Raw genomic sequence first — 21,576 nt, forward strand, 5'->3', positions numbered from 1 at the left:
CACTTTCAGAGCATAAAGTTACCACACAGTAGGAACTTTGGATATGTATTTTTAGGAACATAGCAAACGAAAGAGAGGGACAAGCAACAGACAACTACTAGCCTGGCCATAGTGGAAAGATAACTAAAAGGAGTCTTGGGGACCTTTGATAAGAGAAAGGAAGCATGCAGTATCAAAATTCAGATGAAGTCAGTATGCATTCAAGATGATAGTAATAAGGGTTAAGTCATGTGAAAGAAAATCGGCTTGACAGCAGTAGGCTAAATATGACAGAAGATGGTGCTTTTTAAAAAAAAATGATGTTTATACAAATAAGAGATTTTTATTTCCTCTCAGGGGAAATAAACTCTAATTTTCCTGAGCAGTGAAGACTGGAAAAGAATGACAATTTTTCTGCTCAAATATCTGTTTAAACATGATAGACATTTGAGCATCTCAAAATTGAGATGAAACTTTCTTTGGCAATAACATTGAATAATCAATCAACAGAGGGTTAGGTTCCTTAAAATGGAGCTAGCTTTTTGGATTATAAAAAAAAAGAAGAAAACAGTTAAGTAAAAATTGTTGCCTTTATATACCTATTTAAAATTACTCTACACTCTTGAACATAATATGTTGAACATAATAGATATTTACAGGTAGGAAAAAAAACCTATGATTTTCTTAAAAGTGGGCTTTTTAATGACTTAATGGACATCAACTAGATTTTGGATTTTGCGTCCAATCTGCTGCAATGCTATGTGTCGTACAGCCTCTAGAAAACCCCACAGTATACCTGTGAAAACATGAGAATGAAAAAGGCAAATGATAGTACACAGTGGGGCATTGGGTTCAAACCTGCACCATTAGGCTCTAGGCTCTAGCCACTGTGTAGCTTGACCTGTTGGGATATCAGAGAGTTAAAAGTTAAGCATTAGAGGATAGAAAAGTAAGAGGAGAATTTGAAAAAGTATCTAATATTGGAAAAATAGGGTAGGACACCTGGGCAGAGGGAACAGACATAAAAATAAGAATAATTGCCATGTCCTAGATAATTAGAGATTAGCAATCCAATAAGATGAAACAGTAGGAGACTGAAGAAGCTAGAAACTCTATGAGAGGTAACCAGTAATTCCTATATGATAGATGGCTACCACCGAATTAGGTTGACTGTGCAAGGCAAACCCTAGCATAACAGGCCTCAGCTGTAATGGATAAGGACACCATAGCCTCTCCAATCAATAGGAAAGAAAGGGCATAGCACCTAGGAAATTATCCTCCATTGTGACTCACCAATGAGGCAGGGGATAGGGGGGAGACAGAGGATAGGGGAGCTGCAGGGCAAAGGCAGGTGAGTCTCCATAAAAAGGTTACTGAGAAGCATGGGGCTGTCCCTGGGTATTTCCTTCAGATTATTGTCAGAGTAGTTCAGGTAGCTTAGTAATAACTTGTGGCTTCCCAGAAATGGATAACTGACATAACTTAAAGATATGATCCTAGGCACAGTGGCTCACACCTGTAATCTCAACTATTTGGGAGGCTGAGATGAGAGAATTGCTTGAGCCCAGGAGTTCAAGGCTACAGTTAGCTATGATGGCGCCACTGCACTCCAGCCTGGGTGACAGAACAAGACTCTGTGTCTAAAGAAAAAAAAAAATGATAGTATACCTGGCCACAGCTGTTAATTATACTGTATTTTCTGCAAAATATGCTTTTATTAAAATAACATAAATTGGAGTTTCCAAATTAACTTTAACTTAAAAATATATGTATAGCATTTAGTATAAGATGTAAAGAATTGTCATGCCTAGGCACAAATTGGCACCTTTTTATACTCGATTCTTTTCATTTACTACTTAACAAAAATATACTATGTTCTTATAACTTAGTTACAGATCTACCCTCATTCTCTTTGTAGGACTCCCTGCACTACTTGGTGCAGTAATGGTAGGCTTGACCTCTAAAAATGGTTTTTATTTAACCTAGTATTTGCTGTTGACATTAGATAGCAAATTCTAAAATCTGTTTCATAGAACAGTAATTCCAAGGGATATTCACCAGTTTCACATGCACTCATTCTCACACTGTCCCTCTCTCTCTCTCCCCCGCCTTTCTCCCCCCAAAACACACACACACATACACACCCCCACACTCTCATGCCCTCACACACTTACTCACAATAGGATACGGTGGTCTTTATGTTTGGGAAATTTTGAGTTAAATAAAATGGTTTTCTTTACCGTAAGATTTATCAGATCCTCTGCTATGCTGATACGCATTTTAAGTCTCCAAGAGGAGTAATATAATTCTCATATGTACCTGATTCCAGAGCACTTTTTCTTGAAGCATCTGATGGGAGTCGTGTTGTGTATATAGTTTGAGGTAATTGTAATATCACTGGAGTAATATCACTTCCACCTACTTCCTCAACTTCCCCAAGGAACCCTGAAGCCTTTTATTCAGAATGGCTTTTTGTTCTTTTTCTGATACAAAAGTCAGAATACTCTTTTTACTCATCATTGTCTGGGAAAAACAAGGACAAAATTTTGCCCTAATGGTCTAACTCAATCAAATTCTCCTCTTGTGCCTCTTTTAGTGATGTTCCCAACTACTTCTCATAACCTGCTCAGTCACCAAGCTGTTTTTTGCTCAGAAACTATCACTGTTTTTCCCACATTTCCAGTTTATTTCTCCTCTCTTTGAGAAGTAGAACAATGTAGTGGTTAAGAGTATAGGAGCAGGAGTCAGACTGTTTAGGTTCGAATCCTGTCTGTGCCTCCAGAACAGTGTCTGTCATATATAAGACTCTCAATAAGTATTTATTGAATGAATAAATGAATTTATGAAAGAATAAGAATGAATGATCTAAGAACTCTAGGGACACTTTCATGTGAAACCAGGAGCTGTTACTGCCTATTTGCAATGAGAGAGCTATGTGGAATGTTATTGCAACTTTTATTCAACATTCATATGGCATGCAGCATAAAAATATTTAAATAATTAAATTGCCATCGTGATTTCTGTCACCATAAACAACTGGACAAATGTACAACATAATGGTTTTCAGGCTCTAGACAATAAGTAGTGCAAGACCATGATCCCTGAGAGAAAGGAAGCTTAGGAGGCGAGCCCCATGATCACCTACCTGGCCCTCACTGTCTGAGGACAATGTCCTTACTGCAGTGGAGTAAGTTAGAGTCCAGGCAGAGCACAGCAGCTTCGCTGAACTGAGGAGGCAGAGGTCAGAGTCAGCACAACTAAAGTTGCTGAAATCTGCCTGTGTGTGTATGTGTGTGGAGGGAAGGGGGATGCAAGTGAAGATGAGGGATCTGTGAAGACTTTCCAAAAATCTATATCAGGATCCTCCATGAGTCCATGGCTGAGGGTGGGTTGCTCATGTTCAGGGTAAGACTGTGAGTCTTATCAAAGAGTGGCTGCCACAAGGGTGAGACTAGAACAGAGAAACCATGTTTGCACTCCAGCCCAGCCAGTATAGAAACAATTTATGGACACCTAGTCATTCAACTAAGATACCAGAAAGACTTCAAATTAGAAATAAGGACTTTGCTCTAGGGTATGACTTGCTCTAAAAGCACCCCAATGATCCCTAAAACCAAACCCACATAAGATTGTCAGAGGAGACAGAATTTGGAGTTCTGACAAGTTAAAGGGTCTTGGGAAATGTTTTGGGCTTTTAAGAGATGTATTCTAATAAAGTGTAAGTCTAGACCTATACAAGTTCAACATGATCAGCATGAAATTGAACTGCCTGCTAGGACAAAACTCAGTATCTTCATAGGAATGGATCAGATATCACAATGTCTAATATATAATTAAAAATTACTAGACATGAAAGAAGTAGGAAAATCTTCCCTTAGACAAAACAAGCAGTCAATAGAGATCTTTCCTGAGATAGCCCATATGTTGGATTTAAGAGACAGTGACTTCAGAGTAGCCATTATAAACATGTTCAGGGATTTAAAGTAAAAATGTATGGAATAAGAGGTTGTTTTGAATGAAAATAAAATCAGTCTGGATGCTTTTTTTCCTCCTTCTACCAGAATGTGAGCTGCTTAATGAAAGCTTTCTTCCTCTTTCCCACATTTCTTCCCACTCCAAAACCTCACCTAATCCTCCAAACTCTCACTCTTGCTGTTTCAGTTGGACTCATTTTTGCCAGATTTTAGTCAGCCATAGCCTCATAAAAAATGCTATAATTAGCTGAGTGTGTACTGGCCTTCTATTTTTTTAATACAAACAAGCCTGAAGCATTTGATGTTTTTTAAATCTAAAAGCGGTGACTTTTTTTTTTTTCATGAAACCACCTGTTTATGGTCTTCTGAGAGCAGTCATATTTATTACAGTACAAGGCATGCCTTCCTATTTTCCTCCCTTGTCTACTAGAACTAAGGTTCTGCTGTGTGCCCCAGCCCCAGACTGAAGTTTGTGGCCTAATACATGCCATAATAAACATGTTGCATGCTCTTAGGTCTCAATCACCAGGCATTGTGCTACCATTTTCTTAGCCTATATTTTTATGGACATCAGTTGAAACAAAGCTGAGATGGCTGCCTGCCAGATTTTCCTTGTAATATCTGTAACTTGATTTGGTGTGCTCATTGTGTTCCAGAAAGACCATATATTCTTTTTTTTTTTTTGAGACAGAGTCTGGCTCCGTTGCCCAGGCTGGAGTGCAGTGGCACGTCTCGGCTCACTGCAAGCTCCGCCGCCCGGGTTCACGCCATTTTCCTGCCTCAGCCTCCCGAGTAGCTGGTACTACAGGCACACATCACCATGCCCGGCTAATTTTTTTTTGTACTTTTAGTAGAGACGGGGTTTCACCGCGTTAGCCAGGATGGTCTCGATCTCCTGACCTCGTGATCCGCCCGCCTTGGCCTCCCAAAGTGCTGGGATTACAGGCGTGAGCCACCACACCCAGCCCAGAAAGACCATATATTCTTGAGGGACACTGGGAAGCTGGAAGGACAACCCTTATGTGACATTTTGGCTTGCTCCAACGGAATTAGTTTGCATTGCTCACACAAAACACTTGGTAGGAGAGGTGAGTCTTGTCACAGTTGGATGATATGATTCATTTGTTAGGAACTGTGCCTCCAGTAGTCTACAGTTCATTCTTAGGACACTGTGTTTTAAACAGGTTGCTTATACATTTGAAATCACATCAAACCATTTTTTAAAATCTTTATGTCCAGTCCTCAGTATTTATGACTAATCTTCTTTTTATGCATCTTTGAGCCCAATTCAAAGCTGCTTTATAATTTTTCAAAATTTTTAAACTTATCACAGGTCAGTAGAAATTCAGTGATAAAGAAACTCTCTAGAAATAGACTTGGATTTCCTATTTCTTTTTTATGTAGAAAGCCATTTCCTGGACTTTGTCATAAGCAAGAGCTGCTGTACTTTCATTATCTCAAACTGTGAAGTTGACCTATTGACCAGAGGCTCCAGTGCTTCCCCTGCTGTGTCCTCTCCTGGGTGTCACATTTGCCTTGAGACTTCTAGGTTCTTAGCCCGTCCTTCCTTGACATGTGATATAGCTTAGATGTCTACTCCAAATCTCACGTTGAGATGTAATCCCCAGTGTTGGAGGTGGAGCCTGGTGGGAGGTGATTGGATCATGGGGGTGGATTTCTCATGACTGATTTAGCACTATCCCCTTGGTGCTGTCCTTGAGATCGTGAGTTCTCACAGGATCTGGTTGTTTAAAAGCATGTGGTACATCCCCCTCCTCTTGCTCCTGCTCTTAACATGTGACACGCCTGCTCCCACTTTGCCTCGACCCTTGAATAAAAGCTCCCTGGCCTGGCACGGTGACTCACGCCTGTAATCCCAGCACTTTGGGAGGCCGAGGCAGGTGAATCACGAGGTCAGGAGATCGAGACCATCCTGGCTAACATGGTGAAACCCCATCTCTACTAAAAATACCAAAAACTTAGCCAGGCATGGTGGCACATGCCTGTAGTCCCAGCTACTCAGGAGGCTGAGGCAGGAGAATGGCTTGAACCTGGGAGGCGGAGGTTGCACAGAGCCCAGATCGTGCCACTGCACTCCCGCCTGGGGACAGAGCAAGACTCCATCTCAAAAAAAAAAAAAAAAAAAACAAAACACAGAAGCCAAGCAGATATTGGCACCATACTTATACAGCCTGCAGAACTGTGAGCCAGTTAAACCTCTTTTCTTTTCTTTATAAATTACCCAGTCTCAGGTATTCCTTCATAGCTTCAGAAGAACAGCCAAACACAACTTGCCTTCACCCAGTTGCTAAATTCAACTTTGACTTGTCCCCATGACCTTGCCCACTCATCATCTCCAGTCCTCAGCCTCAGATAAACCTAATATGTGCCTCTCTACTTAGTGGCCGTGGAGAATTGCTACATAAAAGTATATAGCGGGATGATTTGTCCCACTTCAAATGCAATCTTTCCAACCTCGGCTGGACCCTCAAGATTGACCTGTAACATTCTAGGTCAAAACCTTGCTAAACTTACTGCAGTTCTGTTTGAACTGTTTCGCACTGTACTCAAGTTCCTTAAGGAAGTCTCCATCCCCTCGTCAGCAGATGCTCTCAGTGCTGAAATTCTTTCTTCCTTTGTGCCCATTAGTTTGTTCTGTCCTGGTTCTTCTACTTCTTTGCCATAAAAGCAGTGGCCTCTCCCTAAGTTTTGTCCCTAGCGTTTTGCTTTTCTATCTGTATTTGTTCCATGCCTTGACCTTGGCTGTTAACCAATGTGAAGAGGACCCTAGTCCCGTGCTTCCTTCAGCCCCCATTTTTAACCACCCCACTACCTGTGGGTTTGGGAATCTTCAGTACAGGCTCAGCTCATCTAGTGCCAGGCCTGTTATTTTATATCCTTCTCCAGAAAACCTCCTCTTTTTTTGATTCATATTATGAATCAAAAAAATTTGATTTGTATTATGTTTAATGGCACCCACCCATTCATTAGTCTAGGAAGCTTGGAATTAATTATATTCCAACCATCTCATTTCCTCACCCCTGTTTCCAAATAATCAGGCACCAAATGTATTACCTTTGCATCCTCATCGCCTCTTGAATGCTTCCCCTGCTCTTGTCCTTACTTGAAGCTCTAACTTCCTGTTTGGGATTGTCCCAAGAATTCACCGATCTCCCTGCCTGCCTCCATTCTCTCCACTGAAACCTTGTCCACCAGCTGCCATCACAAGAGCTGTGGAAAGCATCAGTCTGTTAGTGCCATGAATGAAAACCTTCCATTGTTTTGCCCTCGGCTTGCAGCATCCTCCTTCTTTTCTCCACTTCTTTCTGGCTGTGATGATCCTGTTCTTCAAGATGGACATTTAACACTATTTTACAAAGATTCCCCAATCACTGAGAATAAATTGTTTAAATATTTATTAAGTTCCTTTTTCAAAATCATACACCCTCTACCGGGCATGGTGGCTCACACCTGTAATCCCAGCACTTCGGGAAGCCAAGGCAGGAGGATCGCTTGAGCCCAGGAGTTCAAGGCAAGCCTTGGCAACAAAGCAAGACCCCATCTCTACAAAAAAATTTTTAAATTAGCTGGGCATGGGGGCATGAGCCTGTAGTCCCAGCTGCTCAAGACGCTGAGGGAGGAGGATCACCAGAGCCCAGAAGGTCAAGATTGCAATGAGCTATAATTGCACTCTAGCCTGGGTAACAGAGTGAGACCCTGTCTCGGAAAATAATAATAAATATATACACACACACACACACTCCAGCCTGGGTGGCAAAGTGAGACCTCCATCTCCTAAAAAGTTAAAATTTAAAAAATCATAACATTAACACATTTGGATATGACTGTTGAATAATATAAATTTTAAAATTGTGTACAAATATATTTAAGATTAATAGCTTCTCTCCTCTCTCCCTAACACCCCACCCTGCCCCACCCCACATTAACAAATGTTGACGTTGTGGCGGGTATTCTCCATATATGGAGAGAGAGAGAGAGATATATATATATAGCTCTAATTGGTTGTGACATTTTTTAAATAAAATTGAGAGCCTAAAATAAACATCATATATTACGTGTGTGTGTGTATATATACACACACATATACATATATATGCATAAAATATATATATTGCATACATATATATCTATATATCTATATATGTATATATATACACATATATCTGTATATCTATATATCTATATATTGCATACATATACATATATACATATATGCATATATGTGTATACATATATACGTATATGCATATATGTGTATACATATATACGTATATGCATATATGTGTATACATATATACGTATATGTATATGTGTGTATATATATATCATTCCCCCCACACACTTATCTTTTGTTTTTCATGTAACATCCTTCCAGGTCAATAGAGATAGATCTAAGTCATTCTTTTTAACAGCAATGCAAAATACTGTGATATGGATATATAATGATCTATTTCACTATTAAGTGGTGGATATCCCAGTTGTTTCCAGGCTTGCTTGCATGTGTTTGTTTTTCACCACTAACGATAATCCTGCAATGTGGATTAATTCTTATTTATTCTACAGACCTATATTTCTTTGCTTGTGTTTTTATTTTAGCAGGAGCTAAGTCATATCACCTCCTTCATCTGCCAAAGGCTTCCTGTCACACTTGAAATAAAAGTGAAACTTATCATGGCCAACATGGCTTCTGTGACCAGGCATCCCCTCACTTCTCCGGCTTCACCTCTTACCCCCATCCTCCTTCCCCTAAAAGAGTTGCGGTTCCTGCCCCTTGAGCACACCCAGCTCAGGCCTGCTCCAAGGCTCTTGTCCTTGTCCTTGTTGGCCCTTCTACTGGGATGCTCTCCCTCCAATCAGAGCTTTACACAGTTCATGTCCTCCCCTTCTTTTAGTCTCTGGTCAGATGTCATTTGCACAGCAGGGCTTCCCTGTTCATCCCTCCTGTTCATCCCTCTCTGTGCCCTTACTCTTCTCTTGTGTTCTTCATAGTGCTTATTACTGCTTGAAATCACAGTTTATGTAATTGTCTTATTGAGTACCTGTCTTCCCCTAATGAATGTGGGCTCCATGGGAGCAGAGACTTTGTCCATCTTGGTCATTACTGCATCCTCAGCTTCTAGAACACTGTTACACAGTAGGTAGTACACTGTTACACAGTAGTAGCTCAATAAATATATTTGGGATAAATGCACGAGTAACAAGTTTACAGTTTTACATGTGTGTATATTGCATTGCCCTCCCATCATGTCTTACTAATCTTTCTATTTCCCTATCTTTTCACACCTGATTGTATAGCAAGTACTTTGCACATGGTATGAAATTAAATCATAAAGTGGCGAATTAAACACAAGAGATGACCTTGGAAATTTCCCTTCCACCCCCACCATACACATTTACAAAATGACTCAAGGCACTACACCTTTCTTATTTCATTTGGAAATTCAGATTGCTGGCAGTAGTCTACTTGATTTATCGTTTTCCCCTTATGTGCAGCACCTCGGAGTTAATTAAGACGGCCATGAATCTTCCCTCTGTAGCTCTAGTGCATTCCCATTTGTAGAATAGTCTCATATTGCTGAGACTGTTGATTTGGGACTCAAGTTGAAACATTACTTAATTTTCTCACATTGAGGTTCATTATGCTGAGCCTAAAGACTAGTCCTGTCTTTGAAGGCTCTCTCACTGGCAAGCTTTAAAATAGCTCTGTGTTCCCAGTTTCTAAATTACTTGTTCTCATTTCCTCCCCTGTGGCCAAGACCTTGCCCGTTGGCTCAAAGCAGTGTAGCTAAGTCAGCGGCATATCCCCTGTAAGGCGCCCCCATCCTCAGCCAGCGTGGACTCATCCCCAGAGCTCTCCCGTCTGGCCTGTGCAGAGGTTGTCTCCAGTGATAGCACTTTGAACTTAGAAGGAAAGGACATCCACATAACCATATTATCACAAACAACACCCAGAGCCATCCAGCAAATGAAGACAGTCAAGTCTTCGTTGACTTAAATCCTTGAAATACCAAAAATAAATTGTATTGAAATTAGGAAGAATGAAAGGCATAAGATAGAAATTAATTCCCTTCTCTCATTGTTTTCAATGCATACTGGCTTCTTTTGAATGCCTACTATGTGTGGGGCACTAGGCGGTGTGCTTCTCTGTCATCTGGAATCTTCACGGTGACTGTGCATCATAGCTCTTAGCTCTTAGCTCTCTTTGACACCTAAAGAAATGGATTCCCAGGAAGGTTGTGGGAGCCCTTTGGCGAACTCGTGAAGCCTGTGGACTGCTTCCCAAAATAGTGTTTTGGAATTAACTAAAGCTAGTTAAAGTAAACTAAGATTCATAAACTAAAATATGTAAGATTCCAAAGAAAACCAGTTACATTAAAATGCTGTTGTCAAAATAGTAAAATTACAAATTTGTGATACACTAATGTGTGCTTCTTTAATAAAGCCTTAAATAAGGAAGCTTAGGCACTGGGTTAGTAGCTTCCATAATTTCAATTAGTAATGAGTACAAATAATATTTTGAGATATCTGCTACAATCGTACTGTGATATCAAAATATCTGACATCTACAGGTACAAAGTCATACGTAGATACTGTAAAAATACTGTGACTCATTCCATATACTCATAATTGAAAGAAATGCTACATTTCAGTTACAGGCTAGTTGAAAGTAATGACGTTACAGTTACAGTTACAGTTACAGTTACAGGCTAGTTGAAAGTAATGACGTAAGTTTTTTGGGGTTTTTTTTTTTTGTCCAGGTTCACAGATCTCTTAAATTCTCCCCATGACCCCTTTGGGTCCACAGACCTCAGGTTAAGAATGCCTGAGTAAGATGTCATCAGAATTCTAAGTAGTCAAGCTTTTAGAAGTGGGTTCTTACCGCAATTTATGTGATTCCAAAGTTTTGTTTTTTCTTGGATATCATAGAACCTCTCCATACTAATACCTTGCTTTCTGTAAGATCTTTTATATATCATACACTTCATCACACTGCCCTGTGTGGTAAGTCATAGCAGAAGCAGTAATGAAAACCAAAACCAAAACCCTTTCTATTTTACAAAGAACTTGCGCAGATACTTCCAGGTGTCTAGTTTATTACAAAGTCGTTTGCTCACATGAGCCATGATTCTACTTTAAAAGATTGCTCTTACTACTATTTTTTTACAAGGATCAGAGAAATTCAGTGACTTGCCCAAGTTTACACAGCTAATAAATGGCAGACAAGGTTTGAACTCCGAGATCTTTCTATTGTGCATCCCTGTTTTTATCATTATTCTGGATTGCTCAGATACAAAGGTAAAAAGATGCCAGATGATTTCTTGCCATGCCGCACGGAATCAAGGCATGGCCAAGGCAAGGCCTGTGTCTCCTAATCTCCAACTCCATTGTCTTGCCTCATACACATTGCCTCTAAAAGCCTGCAGCTCAGAATTTACACGAGTTCTTTAACCAGACATGCAGACTGTGTGGAATTACCAGACTTGAATAATTGAAGTGCTAGCTTGTATTTTATGTCATTGTCTCCAGTTGCAGATAAATCCCCTTACTTGTTGTTTTGTTTTTTCATTCCACCCTAAGCAGGTGGTAATTTAGTCTCTGGTCATTGCACTCGTGTCAGTCTTGTCCCAGGAGCTTTTTTCCCTGGCTTGATATGAGTTAGTGCATTTTCCTTGACAGACAATTCACTCTGCACTGTTGCTAAGGCCATAAACGTGATGTTCAACAAGCAGAAGGATTCGCAGAGAAGCCCTCCAAGCAGCTTCCACCTTCCGTGACCACTGAAATTTCCCTGCAGATTTAGGTGACAGCATGGCCCTGTGTAATTTACAGTTGGTAGGGCCGGCATACAATCAGTCCTTGCCAACGTCCTCTCTCCCCTAATGAGATATCATTCAGCATGCCAAGACCAGAAATGGGATCTGGCTTTTGGAATTGTCCCTGCCTTCTTGGTGATGTCTGCGTGCATCTCTTCTTGATGATGCCAGACTTGGCTGACTTACTCTTTCATTTCAAATTGAGAGAGCTTAGCAATAGTCAATAGTTGTGTCTCTCAGAAATCACAGTATCACCTTGGCAAATTGTGAGTTGTCCAAGTTTGCCTATTGACCAGACTAAGGTTAGCAGAAAAGGATAAATGGCATCACATCCTGATACCCAGAGAAAGAGTGCTATGTTACTCTTAGACATTGGGGGCCATCTTGGTACTGTAGACTACTAGGAAAAATACTATCTATTATTCGTACAAACTTGATTGATTTTTTTTTTCGTTTTTATTATTGGGATAAATTCATTTGGAGCAAATTAGCTGGGGAGTTGCTTAGACTTGTCTTCCTTGTGCCCATACAAACATCCCTACTTTCTTTTATTGCCCATTTTATCATTATGTTCAACACCAACCAGATTCAGTGATGTACAATTCTCCTGGGCCAAATAAGTATGATGAAAAGCTGGTTTCTATATTGCATTAATCTTTGCTAGACAGCAGGAAAATTTTTGAAAACTCAAAGCCAGAATGCTTTTAATAATAAAGGCACATTATGCTCTTAACTCATTTACTGTTTTTGAAAATAGCACTTTCTGGTCTTTGGCATAAATTTATCTCAAGGGCTAAGGCATCAAGGTCTTATTTTCTACAGTTTTAAAGAGGCATGTGCATATTTGTATATAATAGCAAAGTCAAAGTTATTAATTTAAATTGGAAAACTGCGGTAAGCCCTGCAATTTCTGATTTCCTAGGCACAAACACCCTTGTAGCCACTGAAAGATGCTGAATGCAAAAAGACCAGGCTCAGGCTCTGGAATTCTACCTTATATAAGCATTTTTTTTTTCCATCTTCAAGACAAGTACTTCACCAGTTGCTACCACCTCTCCCATCTGTTAATAAGTTTATTATGTGACTGTGAGTTATGGGACTAATTATATTATGTATAGAATAATACCTGTTATGGCAAAGCAAATTAATCTGGAATTTCAGGTGGTCTTCGTTTAACTTTCATTTAATTATGTCTGATTTCTTTTGCTCAGCGTGTTTTTGAGTTTATTCCCTATTACTGCATGTGTTAGTACATGTTTTGTTGTTTGTTATATACCATCCAACTATATGAATTACCACAATTATTTATTCTCTGTTGAAAGTCTTTGACTACTATAAACAGAGAGGTTATGAATATTCTTTTCCCAGTCTTTTTGTGTATGTAACACTCATTTCTAATATATTATTAGAAGTGGAATCACTGGCTTGTGGTATAGATGTGTGTTTAGCTAGTAGAAACAGCCAACCAGTTAAACTTTTTAAAAATAAAATGGTGGGACCACAATACTGCCCTGTTGGCAAGGTTTGAGACTTCCTGTTGTTTTGCATGCTTACCAACAGTTTGTATTGCCAGTAATTTCAGTTTTAGTCATTCTTGTAGTTGTATAGTGGTATGTAGAGCAATTTATTTTTGATCCATCTTATCTCTTTTTCTATTTAAAAATAATAGGAACAAAAATGGAAAGAAATAGCACCAGGAATTTATCAACAAATAAGATACTTTTATATTTCCCTTCAAGTGTTTATCCACACGTATGTGTAAAATTGCATTAGAGGAACTTCTTTAAATTTTGCTTTTTCATTTAACCTATGTTTTTGTAGATTGCTATTTAGTAATATATAGTTTTTAATGACCCTGATTGATCTGAGTACACAAATATGGCTGGCAAGAAGACATTACTTCATGTTTTTACAACTAAAAGTGTTAGTCTCTCGGGTCCCTCCCTTTATCACTATGAGAGGGACTGGACAGTCAGAAAGCTGTAAGATGTCCCTATGTTCTGTTTTCTCTTCCCATGTGCAAGCAGAGGACCCCACAGATCCCTTAGCTATTCCTGTTCATGTCTCAGGGGTAGGGTATGGCCAGAGCATGGTACGGGGGCCCTGTAGCATCTACTCCAAAGCTCTGTCAGGTGCATCATGGGTCTGTCAGTGGCTTTGACCCACTGCCCAAAACCATCTTGAGGAGGGTGCAGCTAATTGAATTTCTTTCCCCCACCCCAAATGAGGATAGCTTTATTTTTCAAAAATAAAACCAATGTGTCTGGGATACATATGTGTATAATAAAAGCATAAAAATGTGCTTTATGAAGAGGAGACTGTAATAAGAAATGGTAGTTGGGCCTTTTCAGATCTCTTGGTTTATCACTGGCATAGACCCTGACTAATCAGTTCCTTAGACCTGTGCAGTCTGCATCATCTTGCCAAGCAACCTGGATGCCCCCATCAGTTTCTTTTCATATCTAAAGTTGAAGCAGCTGGAAAGTTAAACCACTACCTCATCTTTGTTGCTTATACTGCTTCATTGCAAGTTACCAGGTCAGAATCCCACACCTTTAAAGGAGTTAAGAAATAAGTAGAAGGAACTTTCTGGACAAAATTATCCCTTGAGAGTTCCCTAAGAATTTTGTTTATTCAAAGGCTTTAACTAGTATAAAGGAATGAAAAAGAAAACCTGCCTTTTCCACCAGAGAAATTTGGCCACCAGTAACGATTGCTGCAAACTTATCCTGCTTCTGCTTCTCCCATGCATTTATGGAGACTCAGAAAAAGGGGAACTGCAGTTTATGGACCTCATCTCCTTTACAGGCATGGCCACATACACCATTAGTGCCCTTCCCTTCCTGGACTACCCCTGTGAACTTGACTGTGTCCAGGGTCAGCCTTGAATTGTGTTTTTCTCACTTGTGATGGGAATAGAATTTTGCATCTCACTCTCTACCTCCATCCGTTGCCAAACCACCCCAGTTCCTCATCACTGCTTCAATCTGCACAAACCAAGGTTTCGTTTCTCTATTTGTAATAAAAATGCTATAAATCATGTAAGGCTGGTGTAAGAAAGAGTGGGTAGGGATTAAAGAAAAGCAGCACCCTCTTCCCAAGTAAAACTCAAACCCAGCATCTGTGCAAGGCACCTCCTCAGAAGAACCTGGGGTTGTGTTAGCAGGAGAGTCTTGCCCTCATTGTAGAGTTACGGAATGTATTGTGTAGTGTTAATGTGTTGAGTGCTTTTTTTTTAAATGAATCTTCTACAGCTAAAAAGGGATGCCAGCATGCTGCTCATAAAGCATTAGCTTTTTCTAATTACATTACCATATTCTGCAGTAGCAGGGGAAGGAGAATTCAGATTCTTCCAGTAGCTTTCAGCTTGAACATTCGTGACAAAATACAGAAACACATGTATCCAAGTGACATGTCACTTGACAGTCATCTTGGTTTTGTATATGCAGTGGTTGCATTGCTCGTGTGTTTTTATTCATGTAGTCGTATCTCTATACCCTGCAGCCTGACTTGTCCTAGAGATGGAACAAGACAAACTTCAGAAGTTAAATTCAAACAAGATGTGCAGGAATGAATTTCTTTTAGGGATAAGGGAGGAATACCTTCTGGTCAGGAAGGATTTATGATTTTTGGCTTTGTTTTTCTCTTTCGTTTTTCATTAGTCTTTAGACTACCAAAATCTAATATGCTGAAGATTTATAAAATACAAGGATCTTTCATTTATTGTCAGAAGTAAAGATCAAGAAACGTTAATCAGCATTTTACTGAATATGCTCAAATGTATTCCAAAAAGCTGTCTCATATAGAAATATAACATTTTTGGTAAAACAGGGAGACATTTACCAGTCTTCTTCATGCAGTCAAATTTAAGGTTGTTGTGATCCACAGCCTTGATTCATCTCAAGCAGTAATTTTGGGATGTCAGAAGACTTAAGTGAAAGATGTTTATGTGTGTTAGTATTAGCTATAAGGAAAACATGTGTATCTATGCTTTGTGAGACAACTTGACTATAAAAATAAACATGTTCAGATCTTCTTTTAATACCTGTCACCAGTTTTACTTTCTTAGACTTTGAATATAGAATGGATGCATTTTGATTAGATGCCTGATTTTTTGTTTGCTTGTGTTATAAATATCGGGGAATAGAGTATGTTCGGGGCACAATGACTGGAAAAAGTAAGAGCAACATTTTGGTGCTGTCAAGAGTTAAGATCTTTGCTTAGATTTTATGCTGAAGAACAGTATGTACATATTTTAACCTTTGTGTCTGATATATACTGAAATATGCAGTGTCAGTATCTATAAATGAAACCCTGTAGCTGTCGCAGCTGTCTTGACTTCTGAAAAACCTACAGCTCATTTCTAGTCATTCTCATGCTGATAATGTTAGAAAAAAGAAACACATGCGAACATACACTCTTCTCCGTCACAGATACCACAATAAATTCCAGACCACAAGATATACTGGGAAAGGCATCTCTCTTGCTCTCTTGCTTTTTAAAATGACTTTTATTGAGATTAGTTTGACCATTTTAGCCAATATTTTAAGGACTAACAGATTCATGAGTTACCATTGTTGGCATCTGAGGTGACCCAACTAGCCTTTGGTAGGATTCATGACTACCAAAATATGTTGGTTCTTTTTTCCTTTGGTTTCCTTGGTCATCTTCTGCTTGACTTCTTTTTAAAAACATAATATACTGTGTCAGCCATTTTAAAAAAAATCTTTTTCTGATTATTAGGGAAATAGTAAAAAGTAAGCTTTGAAAATGGTTTTGGTGGTAGGGGTGGATCATTTATATTGTACCCATTCTTGTACAATACTTTATGTTCAGTGGTTCAATTTTTTGAGTCCCATTCTAATTTTATAAGCATCTGTAGCAAGATTATAATTGGGTCATACATTTAACTATTGTATCGTGAGCATTCTCCATGTTGCTGCATCTTCAAAATTACTGTTTTAATGGCCACATAATATTCCATAAGATAGAGTTCACCAAAACATGCCCTTCATTTCGTCATGATGGCTGCTTACAAGCTTTCATTATTATAAATTACACTGAAGCAAACATTTTTCATTGTGCCGAAAAAGATCCATCTAATGGATCTTTTTCTAATGGATTTCTAATGGATAATAATATTCATTAAACATTTCCAAGGGAAAACTTAGACTTTTACTGAATCCCAAAACGTGTTGGGTGAAGAGGGTATAATGGAAGCACTAAAGAAATTCACAATTGCCATCACTATATTATGGGTATATAGGTATATAAGCAACCAATTCAGATGTTGTCCTCATTCTTCATTGAAGAAATTGTGTTAAAAGAAAGTGCTGCTTACATCCAGCCCTTTAATCTTCAATCTACTTCAGTTTATTAAAAATGGAGCCATTGCCTGTCGTGTTGGCTCATGCCTTAATCTCAGCACTTTGGGAGCCCAAGGTAGGAGAATTGCTTGATCCCAGGTGTTTGAAATCTGCCTGGGCAATGTAGCAAGACCTTGCCTCTACCAAAAAAGAAAAACAAAACAAAACCGGTGTGGTGACGTGCACCTACAGTCTCAGCTACTTGGGAAGCTGAGGTAGGAGGATCACTTGAGGCCAAGAGATCAAGGCTGCAGTGAACTGTGATTGCACCACTGCACTCCAGCCTAGATGACAGAGCAAGACCCTGTCTCCAAAAAGAAAAGGGGGGGCATTTGCAAACATTGATCCATTTGCTATCATTTGTGCAATTATTTGAATATTTGTGACACATCACAATAATGTGCAAGACCCCAGGATTGACAGCTACCCCCAGTTTACCATTATAACTTAATATGAGTAATCATAGGGAACAAGCATGGCAATTCTGAATTTGGAATGAAATAAAAAAGTAGTTTTTTTTCTCATCCAAGAATTTGCTCTGATCCTCTTAACACTTGGAAAGGGAGCTCCAAAGCTACGTTGTTTCCAATTTAAAGTTAGTTGAAATTTAACTGTGATATGGAGGAACATGATTATTACCATACTCCTAAAATTGTCCTTGACTTAAATAGAAAATGTTTGCAGAATGCTGTATGCCAAGTTGTAACATAGTATACATGAGAACATATTCCCCAGAAAATTCTGTATTATTATGTATTCCCCTTCATTCACAGAAAATCCATCCCAAAGAATTACACTTTGCAACACAATCTGAATTTGGAATTCAGATTCCCTATTTCTGAAGGTTTGCCGTGTTCAGTTTGCTCAGTTTATTAAACAGGTGAATGCTAACCCCACACAGTGAAGTTTTAAAAGGAGGGATAGTGGGTAGATCATTTTTGTTAAGCTTCAGAGCTTCAGTCTATTCTTTTAAAAAGGACAAAAAAGATTTGCAGTGTATTTCAGAAAGGCATATGTAGGATTATTCCATAGCAAGGGCCAAAGTTCAAATTCCCTAGAATATCAGGGGAAATTCTCCCCTCAGCATGTTACTGTTTTTAAAACAACTGCTTTTTTTGCTGATTAGAAGTGATTTTAATTCCAGGACTAAATACCAAAATGAAAGCAGAGATAGGGAAGCCCTTGCATATCTTCTTGCTTTTACCCTAAGCCTGGCCATTAAAGGTAATTAATTTATGGGCTGGCAAAGCCTACTGCCTTTCCTCTATGGATTTGTTAGTTCTGCATTCAATATGGGATTCCAAATATAACTTGTATCCACCATGTATAAAACACAAGGACTGATCCCTTTGGCTTCTCTTGTCCCTCAGAGATTCCAGGATTAGCATGAAAGCTTTCTGCTTTTAGAAAAGCAAGTCTTGACTCTCTGTGGATTGGGGAAGACTGAATCACCCAGCCATGAGAGCCAGTTGGATAAACTTTTCATAAGTGATGCATATGAACTGTGAGGCTTGGCCTTCCTAACACTAAACGGGTATGGTTGTCAGAGTAATTTCCTGAATATTACTATGATCACTTTTATCCTTTTCTAACATAACATCAACAAAGTTAGGCACATCTACAATCAGAAAATGTTGAGGACAATGATTTGATACATCTTAACCTATGTGTATTTCCTCTTGTGTACAGTTAGTCTTGTATCTGGTAAATATTCAATAAATTAAGTGAGAATATCCATACTGCAGTGAACCATGTTGTTGTACATGAAGACTATCAAGAATTCACATCAACCAAAAGTTGATATGAAAAAGCAAAGAGTGTTTATGATCACTATTTAAATAATCTATTATTATGGCTGAGATGCCATCTTCATTTTACAGATAAGGTAACAGAGCTCAAAAAGGTTACTCACCACTAGTGGAGCTGGGATTTGAACTCAGGTCTCTCCAATGCCAAAGTCCTGGACCAGCATATAGCCTTCTGTCTCTAGGTGATGACAGTAAACCTTTGATACCCGTGATGGAAAGATCCAGAGAGCACCACGAATCCCTAGATTCTCAAATACCATGGCACGGGTGTACAGTTTCCCCCTTAAAATGCAGTGTTTCTCTGGCCGGAGCTCCTACTGGAACTGTTTAAATGACAATGTTTCCTTGTTTTATATTAACTGTTGGGTGGACAAGTCCAACTAGCATCAAAGTCGGCATTCTATTCTATCCAAAAAGGAATTCTTCTGTAATCTGGCAAAACCTGTCCCTTTTTCCTTCTTTCCTGCCACCTCTGGCTCTTGCAGTAAGCTTTCTTTGGGGAGAATATTTTCCTGAAAAATAAACTCTTTAATGTCTTCACCAGAGTTCCTGGGCATATGTGTGGTGACAAATAGAAACCAGCTTCTCCCAGTTATGATGTGATCTGGGACAATCAGTGGGTCTGAGTCATCGCCTGTGCCACTCACCCACACACCAGCCTTGGGCAACAGTCGGAATTGAGAATCCTGCCTCAGGCAATTATGTTTCATATACAAATCATATATTATAATTACATGTCGTGGGTCTGTGGGAGAGAGTATAGCTTAGTGACTAGGAACACAGACTCTGGAGGTAGACTACTTGAGTTGAAATTTCATCTTTGCTTCTGATAAGCTTGGTGGCCTTTGACAAGTTACTTAACCTCTGTGTGCCTTAGTTTATCCATCTGTAAAATGGAGGTTGTAATAGCTACCCTAACGACTGTTATAAGTACTAAATAAGTTAATGTTTGTAAAACAGTTAGAACAGTGCCTGGCACATAGTAAGCAATAAAACTGCCAGCTGTTATTGTCCTGGTTTCTCATAGAAGTTCAAACAGTAAGTCCTCAAATGCTGTGTTTCCATTTTGATGAAGAGGTTTGATTGACTCCATTTGCTTATGCACTGCCTGCTCTCACCTGCTCCCTCTATAACACCCCAGTGTTTTCTTTGGCCTGTCATGCTCCTCTTGGACTCCTCATTCTTAGCTGTGTTTGTTTTCTGTTCTGCCCACCTTCAGCATCTCCCCTCTGCTCCCTCCCTCGCGATTCTAAGTGCTAATTTTTAACCTGCATATCCCTCCTTGTCTGCGTACCTTCCTGCATTTTTCTCCTATCAGCCTCCACCAGGTTATGAGTTGGAGCCACACGGACCTGAGCTTCCTGGGTGGCTTGGGAACAGGCTTTGTTCCTCCAGGTTTCACCCTCCTGTGGCTTTACTTTTTGCCAGACTTCTCCAATTCTCATTCTGCTGATGTGCCAACCCGTCAATTGTCAGGGCAACCACAGCAACCTCAGCCCTCTCTGCTGTCCAAAATATGTCAGCAGCCAGGCTGAACTTCCACCTCATGCCACAGCTTAACTCCTACAGAATACCCTGTTGTGCACTGAAGAATATACCAGCAAGACTGTCAGACACTGTTAGAGCCAGTCAATCCTTGTTACATTTTTACACAATGCCTTCTCTTCTAAGTCTGCCTGCTGGGTTCATTTGGCATGGGTTACCCCAAAATGAGTGTAACCTAAAGAAATTGTGCACGCAAGATAAATGTAGTGCTCTTGGGAAGAAAGATATGCAGGTTAAAAATTAGCACTTAGAAGTTTTTTCCGCAAAGGAGTAAATTCTCACTACTGGATTCCCTGGGTCCTTTCAGTCTTGTGATTTAAAGGAGACACATGAATTGATTAAAATTTTCCAGTGAAAATGCCGTTCAATTAAATAAGCACAACAAGTCTAACTGGGAAGATTTCATGTTCTGAAGTTTGCCTTTTTCTCTTAGGAGGTGCTCACAGATGTATACCTTTTCCAGAGAGAAGAACTGGGGGATTTAAATGCATTTTTATGCTGAGTAAAGTAGGTGGCAAGGTAGCAGTATTTCACTCTAACCTCATTTTAGACCCCGGGTACGTTGATACAGTCTGTCCTTATCATCTGTGAAAGGGCATCTGATCTGAGTATCATGCACTTCCACAAGATTAAGAAACTCATCTGCACATTTTTTTTTGTTTGTTTTGAGACAGCATCTCACTCTGTTGCCCAGGCTGGAGTGCAATAGCATGATCTCGGCTCACTGCAACCTCCACGTCCTGGGTTCAAGCGATTCTCCTGCCTCAGCCTCCTGAGTAGTTGGGATTACAGGCACCCACCAACATGCCTGCCTAATTTTTTTATTTTTAGTAGAGACGGTATTTCACCATGTTGGTCAGGCTGATCTCGAACTCCTGACCTCAGGGGATCTGCCTGCCTCGGCCTCCCAAAGTGCTGGGATTACAGGCGTGAGCCACTGCGCCCAGCTGTTAATTCAGTTTTAGAGTGTCTGTAACATATGCTCTGTATAGAGAATGGTTACTGTATACTCATGGGTGCCAGGTACTTTAGAAGAGATAAAGAAATATAACTGGTGGGTCTAGATACT

At 39.6% G+C, this 21,576-nt stretch overlaps 1 protein-coding gene and 1 long non-coding RNA gene across 3 annotated transcripts in view; one reads left to right on the forward strand and one right to left on the reverse strand.

The window, feature by feature from the left end:
• The window catches only part of LOC134739851 (uncharacterized), a 97,020-nt gene extending 77,896 nt beyond the window's left edge, over nucleotides 1-19,124 (reverse strand). The window contains exon 1 of the long non-coding RNA XR_010126896.1: nucleotides 19,067-19,124. This is a non-coding gene — a long non-coding RNA (uncharacterized LOC134739851). The remainder of the gene's footprint in view (nucleotides 1-19,066) is intronic.
• JAZF1 (JAZF zinc finger 1) overlaps nucleotides 1-21,576 on the forward strand; it is a 354,660-nt gene that overhangs the window by 203,935 nt on the left and 129,149 nt on the right. The window lies entirely within an intron of this gene.

The sequence above is a fragment of the Pongo pygmaeus genome, chromosome 6 (assembly GCF_028885625.2).
Source record: "Pongo pygmaeus isolate AG05252 chromosome 6, NHGRI_mPonPyg2-v2.0_pri, whole genome shotgun sequence".
Taxonomy (NCBI): Eukaryota; Metazoa; Chordata; class Mammalia; order Primates; family Hominidae; genus Pongo; species Pongo pygmaeus.